We start from the raw sequence: 9511 nt of genomic DNA, 5'->3' as shown, positions 1-9511 counted from the left end.
CGACACAACGAAGGGGGGGCTCCACCCCCCCTCTAACCCCCCGGTTCACTACGTCGGTTAGTCGTGGAAAGAATATAACACAACCCATCAATGTCATGGATTCACAATGTATGTATTGACGTCCATTTTTAGTATCACTTTTTGACTGAGCATGGGTATGCTTGCCTCGCAAATATTATCAGCGCAAATGAGACTTCAACTTCTAGTGTTTTCCGATTCGAGTTCTTGGCTTTGTCTCCTCCCTTATATTTTGACCTTTGAGCTCTGTTAAATGCATTTCAGCCATCAATTGATCTTTCAACCTCATGCATTAGGGGGAATCGTTATCAACCTATTTTTCTCCCTAGGGTTAGTGCTTATGAGTCATTATGTTGATTGACTTTTTTCCATGCCTTAGCCATTCTTTTTCCCAGTTTTTTCCACAACCGCATGGATCCTAGCTTATGTGTGTGGTTAAACCTTCCAACCTCACAGAGGACACCTTGTGTGTGCGGTTATAGCCAATATCTCCTTGTTTTGTGCATGCAGTTGGGGGACTTATTCTAGAGACTTGTGGTTCCTAGAAGATCAGTTCAACTCAGAACCTTATCCTATCTATTCAAGCTGGCTGGGACTCATTATTGATAAGCTTCTCTAACTTCTCTCAGTCATAAAAATCTACATTCATCCTCCTAGGAGTCTCCCTCTTCCCATTTCTACTGGGCCATATTAGAAGGTGAGGATAGTTTTGGATAGTCAGAGTTTTGGAAGAGTGACCTTTAGAGAGTCTATGTTGCCATTGTGATTCATATTTGAGGGCTTCATGTTGTTGTGATTCCTTCTTCATTATAGTGGGGAGACTCTGCTGGGATGAGGAGAGGAGAACTAAGGCTTGAGGTATATTGATGTACTTTCATTTATATGATTAATGAAATATATATTCCTTCCCCGTATATCAATATTTACAATGATTTATATGTGTAATTTCTAGATGTTTTGAGCTGAAAATATTTTGTAGAAGATCACTTTTCATCTCTGTTTGTTTGTGTTGGTGTGCATGATTTGGATCTAACACAGCTGAAAAGGATCGCTTGATTAGAGTGCAAATATTTTTCAGTAGGCCCAACACCCTACACTGACCTAAGAGGAGGCAAGGCACCCCCTCATCCTTTATAGCATTAGAAATTACATAGAAGTTGCATGCATGGCCATTTGGTTTGGGAATTTTTATTGCATTGTCTTAGCCATTATTTTTGCTATCTAGCGATCTCAATCAAGCATAAGACAATGGAGAAACAACTGCTTGTGTGCAGAATTTACAACAACACTTTATGCCTCCCCTATCTTATCCTTTGCATGGGTCAGTTCTAAATCTGGCATGACCTAAGCTATTGAGCATGAATGCATAAACCTTAGTTCACATAAATATAAATATACCCATATAGATGTATGTATTTAGTTAGAGTGAAGATGTATTAAGACATGACCAAAATATGGGTTTGTATGCAAAAAAGTAGCATTATGATTTGAGGTGTGGGAACTTCGGTAAGAATTTAACTATTACTTGGGTTGAATGGATGCTTATAGTCCATATGAGGAGTATACAGGTTTTGGAAATCAAGGCTCATAACCATTGTAAGGATATACTCATTATAAGATTAACATTTCATATATGGAATTTGAACCCATGAAAAGAGGATAACAACATTTCTTCCAATCATTGAGCTACATCCAATTGACCTAGACACTCATAATCTATAAAGTGTCGAGTTTATTATATCTTTGTAGTAATGTATGATTACTCAAATTTAATTTGTTAGAAGTAATTTTAGGTCAAACAGTAAGAAATTAATTACACATTAATCCTACCTATTTATGTAGAAAGATTTACATAAATAATGGTGAGTAGTAGTCTTGATAAATATGTTTATGTATAAGCAATTTTCCAATTTCCTTATTCCAAGAGACTTTAACTTTAAGATCAATAAAGTCCAACAAATAATTTAGTTACCAACTTGAGTATACTAAATTCCTGTAATAATTCGAGAAATATTTTTTAAACCACTTATATAAAGACATCTATATGCATATCCGTGCCTACAGACAAGGATTTTCTTATATGAAAAAGCTTAGCAATTCTATGTATGTCTACGGTATGGTTTTCATAAATTCAAATAATTTCTTCATTAAATTTAATCTTTCATAATCATTAAATATTTTACTAAATCTTTTCCATTGGTGTTAGGGAGAATTTATGAATATTTTAAATACAAATGGATATTTTAAATGCAATTCGTCGATGAAACCAATGATGATCAACCATTTGGATAAAGTTTCCAATAGTTTGGAGTTTTAATTCTTCATTTATCCCTAAAAAGGTTGGGATTTGACAACATTGACTACCCACAAAAGTTTGGAGTTTGAAATGTTTTAGATTCTATTGTAAATTTTGGATTTAACATATGGTTGATACAACCATCAACACTTTGGAACACTTTGGAATTTAGGATATGGTTTTTTTCTACGTGAGCTAGTATGTATATATGTATATGTATATATATCTATATATATATATATATAAAATTTGAAATATTAAAATAAAATACAATTATATTAAGTGATGAATTAAATTTAAATTAGCAAAGCTAAATAGTCTTCTAGAGGGCATCTCAATTGGTTATGGCCGTTAAAACGAAGTGTTATGTGTGAGGAGGTTTGATGTTCAAATCTCTTGTTCTTGTGGATGGAGGGTGCATATGTAGGCACCTAGAGGTTATAGTGGCAGTGGTTGGAATCGACCTCCTGTCACACGAGTACAAGATCAACCCAATTGTTGATTTCTCTAGATACAAAACAAAAATTAGCAGACCCAATTAATTACATGTAAATAAATTTCCTTTGAGCTAGCAATGGATGGGTTAGATGCCCCTGATGTTGACTTGGAACCATCCTCTGAATGACATGTAGACTTAATGTGTGATATCACTTGAGTTGTGTTAGTTGCATATAACAATGATGTGGAAATATCTCTATAAATATTCAAGGGACCATATCTTAGTGGTATAGGCTTGGATTTTGATAAAATTTATGTGACATATTTCAATGAGCATAATGCGATGGTATCAACTAGGACAAGGCAATGGAGGCCTCGAAAAAAGAGAAAATTTTGTAACCCCACCATCTCCTTAAAGTTACTTAAGAGGCTAAGTGTGGGGTGTGGATGTCACAATGTGGTACTAGAGATAATCATCAGACTAGTGTAGATGAAAATTTAGCACCCCAAACCCTTAGGCATGTTTTAAGGGAACTGAGTAAGTTACAAGGTTGAGTAACTAATTGTTGTGGCATCAAATAATGATGATAATGAAGAACATGCTACAAAATATGATAATATTTTCATAGGGAATCAAATAGAATAATAGTGGTATATCCAACCTTTTTTCCAAGAGGTGGAAAGTCAAATAGATGTATAAAGCACAAAACCTATTGTCGAGATAGTAGGAATAAAAACATTTCTCATACACACCAACGACTCTCTTTAATGTTAAGGTTACAAGTAGAGGTATCCAAATTTAAATCCATTACTATAGCCTATAACAAAGGAGTAGTTTGTTTAGAGGAACATAAAAAAGTAATCCACAACCTAAAGAAACATTGGGCTAAGTATTATTCCATACATAGGTTAAAGTGGGACAAGTGGAAATAAATCATAATGGAAATTCTAGAAATTGAGGCAAAATGAAGGTATTGAAGGTCAAGCAACAATGCCTAAGTACCCTTGATTAGTATATTCTTAAATACAGATTTCCATATCCATATTATGTTGCCTTTTTACAAGAAAATTATTTCTCATTCCAACACAACTTAAAGTGGGACAAGTAGAAAGAAGACATAAGGGAAATTCTAGAAATTGAGGCAAAAAAGAAGGAATTGAAGGTCAAGAAACAATGCCTAAGTACCCTTGATTAATATATTCATAAACATAAATGGCCATATCCATATTATGTTTTCTTCTTACAAGAACAATATTTCTCATTCCAACATAGATCTATAGTAGAAGACCAAAATCTTAGGTTTGTAAAGACAACTTTGGATGTATTCTTCTACAATAATGATGAGGGAAAAAATTATTACGTGAAATATATAAGCATGAGTTCCACCTTTTTTATGATTAAAAATGGAGAACAAATTGTTTTGATGGTCATGATGTGCAATTAAGGGCTTTTATTTCTTTCATGTATCATAAACTACAATGGAATCAAGCTCAAACCACCATTGAACTTAATGAATAAAACAACAATATATGGGTATGTGGAGAATGCCCTAGTCCTTAGACCATAATTAGGGAATAACATGAATTACTTAAGTTGCCTACATGAATGATCCATATCACATAATTTTATTATTTTTCATCCATCTTGATTATTTTAGGATGGAACAATTAGAGAAATCAACTTACAAGAGTAGCTATAATGGCGGGACTTAGTTTGGAAAATTGGGGTCAGAAACCTTCTAGGGCCAGTTTGAAGCCTTAAACAACAAATTTTTTGGGTTAAAATATTACCTCTTAAGCACTTAATTCCACAATACTAGTATACATTCAAATACATTTCCAACGATGCAAGAATCACATCAATCAAAGTTTGAATGCATATATTATGCCTTATGGAAGTTGACCTATCCTAATTGACCACCAAAGTTCAAGAGGATGCCACATCAACCCTCGTTACTCATGGAAAAGGGGCTACACATGTGAGGAATATGAATGATACTCTATAAGGGTCAATTTATAACTGATATTGAGGGATGAATGTGTCAAATTTAACCCTAGTTGGGTATCAATTTATATTATAACCATGCCACTAGGAGGAAAAGGGGTTCAATTCTATTCTAGTGCATTTTGTTCCATGGTAGAGAAGAGTAGTTGAGATTGGACAGAGAGAGTTAAGAAAAGAGAGGGTTTGTGTTCTTTAGCAATACATGGGCCATAGGTCTCACTCCTTTTTATTTGCACCAATTCCATTCAAAGAAGGAGAGAGCAAATAAATCTCAACTTCCAGTTGTGTTTTCCCTTGAAAGGGTTTCCTAGGTCATATCTTGGTGTGATTATGGTTTTTGTGTGATTGTTTTATCTTTTCTCTATTTTTCATATTTTATATATTGCATGCATATGTTGAAAACAATAATTTTATAAATGCAAAAAGTCTAAGGTAAATCAACCCTTATAGTATAAATTTCATATTTCAATATATTTTCATTAGATTTTTTGTGACAAATTGTCTAGTGGAATATCCATGTTAGCTTATGGATCATATTGGTATAGTAGGTTTATTTTATATATTTTCATGGGATCATATCAATTTAAGTAGAAAGTCATAAAACCTTAGCCAAACAGATGAATCTAATTTTAATAACCCTTGATATTTGGTAGAGGAGAGATTCACAAGGTTGGAAGAGTAGGTTGTAATATTAGCTGTAATATGAACCTCCGTATGGTGAATCTGGAAAAATATTGGAACCAAAGACGATAGAGTTTCCAACTCAATGGTCAAATTAGAGGTAAAATTAAGGGATTAGGAAGAACAAGAGAAGTCTAAGAAAGAACTTGAAAAATAACACCCTAGTTCGAGTGCCATGAACCATTCAAAATCCACATTTAAGATGGAAGTGAAGGTCGAAATCAAGCCATATCAATATACTATTGATGATTTTCAATTCAATCATTAGTTGTAGTATTTAGAGGTTTTTTTTAGGGTCCACCACATAGAGGAGGAACCATTTTTTTTTCTCTCATTTGAAACTAGAGGACCATGCCTTGACTTGGTGGGAAAGCTGCACAAAATTATTGAGGATAGAGGGGTATCCCTTGGTAATTAAGTGGGAGGATTTGAAAACTCTAAAAAATCCCCAATTATACACTATGAAGTATGTAGATGACCAATGGATCCAATGGCATTAATTTTTGTAGGGACAGGGGAAGAGTGTACATGAGTACACTATGGAATTCAAGAATATGGAAATAATACTGAGTATGTCCCCCAATAATCTAAACATACACCTAAATTATATGGGAGATATGAACAACCATCTATGTTAGAAAGTGCTATTTCTAAAACCCATAATGGTGGATGAGGCTTGCGTATAGGAACAATACTTAGAAAACATAGGTCAGAAGAAAGGGCAATCAAGTGGTTCAAAACGAAAGGAACACTAGGAAGATTCCAAATAGGGAAGAAGAAATGTAAAGAGGGGAAGTGAAAAAATACAACAACCACAACACACTAGTGCAAAGATCCCAACAACCATTGTAGCACTGATGGTCACATAGAGGAGAAGTACTAGAAACAAATTTTAGAACTCAACCTAAAGAATTGGAAGAAGGATGAGAATAAGAAATATATCATGACCATAGATTTGAGAAATCAAGTGGAAATAAACTTGTACATGAATGAGAATATTTTATACATATAAGTGCAGAATGGGATGAGTCTAAGAATTATTCAAAAACAAGAAGAGAAGGAGATGATCAAACAACTCTTCCATGTAAAGATATAGATTAAGAAGACAAAAGTTGATGCTTTATTGCACTCATGATCGTAGGAAAATCTCATTGTGGTAGAGTTGGTCAACAAGTTAGGACTATGATATTTATTGGGCTATACAAGTAGTCCATAATAAAAGTAAACAAGGTGAAGAAGTAGTTTAAATAGTTGTTGGAGTAGGGCATTATTCAACCAAGTACCTCACCATGTGGGCCACCCATAATTATTATGCCTAAGAAGGAAATGGATTGGAAAATGTGCAATTATTATAGCACGTCGAAAGTTTAATGCTTAATAACAAGTACCTGGTACCAAGGATAAATGATCTGTTGGATTAGTTGAAGCAAGAAAAATACTTCACCAAGTTGGATTTAAAATCAGGGTATTACCAAGTTCAAGTGACAGAAGAAGATACCTAAAAACCCACCTTCACAACCAAAGAAGGTTTATATGAGTTGTTAGCCATTCCATTTGGTTTATGTAATGCACCACCTTCGTTCATGAGATTAATGATTAATATATTGCACCCATAATTATATTTATTTGTTATGGTGTATTTTGATGATATACTGTCATATAGTTCTAATGGGGAGGAGCACATATCACATTTAAGGTAGGTGATAGAGACATTAAAGAAGCACCAATTGATATAAGATCTCAAGAAATATGATTTTTCATAACAATCTTTGTTTTATTTAGGATATGTGATTGGTGGAGGAGAGTTGAAGATAAATCCTACCAAGATGGAGGCCATCATGAAGTGGAAAATTCCTACCAATGTTTCTAAGATCAGGAGTTTCATTTAGGATAAATGATACCTAAGGAAATTCATAGCCTTGTTTTTAGTGGTAGCAACACCAGTCCATGACATAATAATGAGTGGAAAGAGTTTAAAATGAGGAAATCGTCAACATAATGCCTTTGAGGTGTTAAAGAAGAAAATTATTCAAGCACCGATTCTTACATTATCGAATGCAACCATTCACAACAGAGACAAATGCAAATGGGTATGTCATAAGAGTGGTGTTGATGCAAGGAGGAAGGACTATATGCTAACATTATGAAGTATTTCATGGGGTGGTTCTCAACTACCCTACCTATGAAAAGGAGCTTTACACTCTATGAAAGCTATCAAAAAGTGGAAATGTTATCTGATGGGAAAAGAGATAGTAATCCACATAGATCATTGGCCATTGGAGTACATGTAGGCCTAGAGTAAGTTATAACACACAAATGATTACAAGTGGGTAGGATTTTTACAATTGTTTCATTTAGCGATCAAGTACAAGAAGGGAAAAAAAACAATTTGGTCAACATGATTTTAAGGCCACTTACATTAAAGATCACAACTTTGGAAAATTTGATGCACATGGAACCTTTCACCCATGATGAATATAGAGAGGTATACGTAGAGGATGATGACTTCAAGGAGGTGTTTCAGTTGTTGCATATTTAGTCATTTGTGCAATGGTGATGATACAATTGTTTATCATCTCCAAAATCAGTTACTCTGCAAGCTAGAAAGCTACAGTATTCCAAAAGGCAAATTACTATAGCTAATCAAAGAGGCTCGCATCTCCAAGGTTGTAGGGAATTTTGGTGTAGAGAAAAAAGTGGAAAACTTATAGAGGTATGTGTACTGGCTTAGGATGCAAGAATATATAGCTATGTTCATAAGAGAATGTATGCATTGTTATACATGCAAGCCTAGTAATAGGAAACATGGTCCATACCATCCCTTATCTATACCAATTAATCTCTAGGAAAGCATTTCCATGGACTTTGTGCGATTTTTACCAATAACTATTAAGGGAAATGAATACTTGTTTTTGGTAATTGACAAGTTCAAAGGGATGTGCATTCTCATGCCCTATAGAAAGATCATCAATGGAAAGAAGTGGTGAACTTGTTCTTTAGACAGGTAACAATGCACTTTGGTATACCAAGGACCATTTTTTATATAGGGGCACAAGGTTTCTCAATGAATTTTGGACCGCATTGTGGGAGAATAAGGACACAAATTTGAAGAGTTCGACAACATTCAATCCAAATATAGATGGGAAAATAAAAGTAGTCAACATCAATTTGGTGCAACTTTTGAGGGTTTATAATAAAAAACATCTAAATACTTGGGATGAAAAAATGGTACATATACAACACACTTGTAGAAGGGTTGTCCACACTTCTACCAATAAGTCCTTATTTGAAACCTGTTTAAGATATTTTTGACCTTCACCTTTTGACAATGCACGTTGGAAGAAAAGAGGAGCGAAGGAGGATCTCAAAGGGGATGCTTTAAGGGAAAATAAATTTGTGGATTATATTAGGAAAATCCATCTACAAGTACATAAGACACTAAAAAAGTCACAAGAAAATTACAAGGCCATGCATGATCAACACTAAATAGAGAAGTTAATCAAGGTGGGAGACACAATATGGTTATATTTAAACAAGGAGAGACTATAGGGTCTAGCCTAAGAAAATCAAGGCTCTCTGATGTGGTCCCTTCGAGATACTAGAAAAGGTGGGAGATAATGACTATATATCATTCTACCTCCATACATGCACATTTAATCAATATTGAATGTGTACAATATGAAACTCTATGAGCCTTCCATGTTGGATTAGGAAGAGGAGAAAGTACTACCTTCTTAAGAGGATTTAGCACCAGATGCTCAGGTTGAGATGATAGAGGATACATTTTTACATAAGAGGTCCAAAAATACAATATAGGGGCAACATGACATTGGTAGATTAGGTTGAAAGGAAAACTTCCAGAAAAGGCTAAATGGTACGAAAGGGAGAAGGTAAAGAAAATTTTTCCTCACCTCATTCAGTGAAAGATTTTGGGGACCAAAAGCCTCCAAAAATGGGGAGGTATGATATATATTGGATCATTATATTGTTTTACATCCATATTGATGCTTTTAAGATGGATAAACTAGTGAAATCAACTTATAAGAGTAGTTTTAGTGGCGAGACCTAGTTTG

The sequence above is a fragment of the Pinus tabuliformis genome, chromosome 6, assembly GCF_031772625.1.
Source record: "Pinus tabuliformis cultivar Carrire ecotype Pingquan chromosome 6, CPIR1, whole genome shotgun sequence".
NCBI classification, from domain to species: Eukaryota; Viridiplantae; Streptophyta; class Pinopsida; order Pinales; family Pinaceae; genus Pinus; species Pinus tabuliformis.
This window is presented reverse-complemented; position numbering follows the sequence as displayed.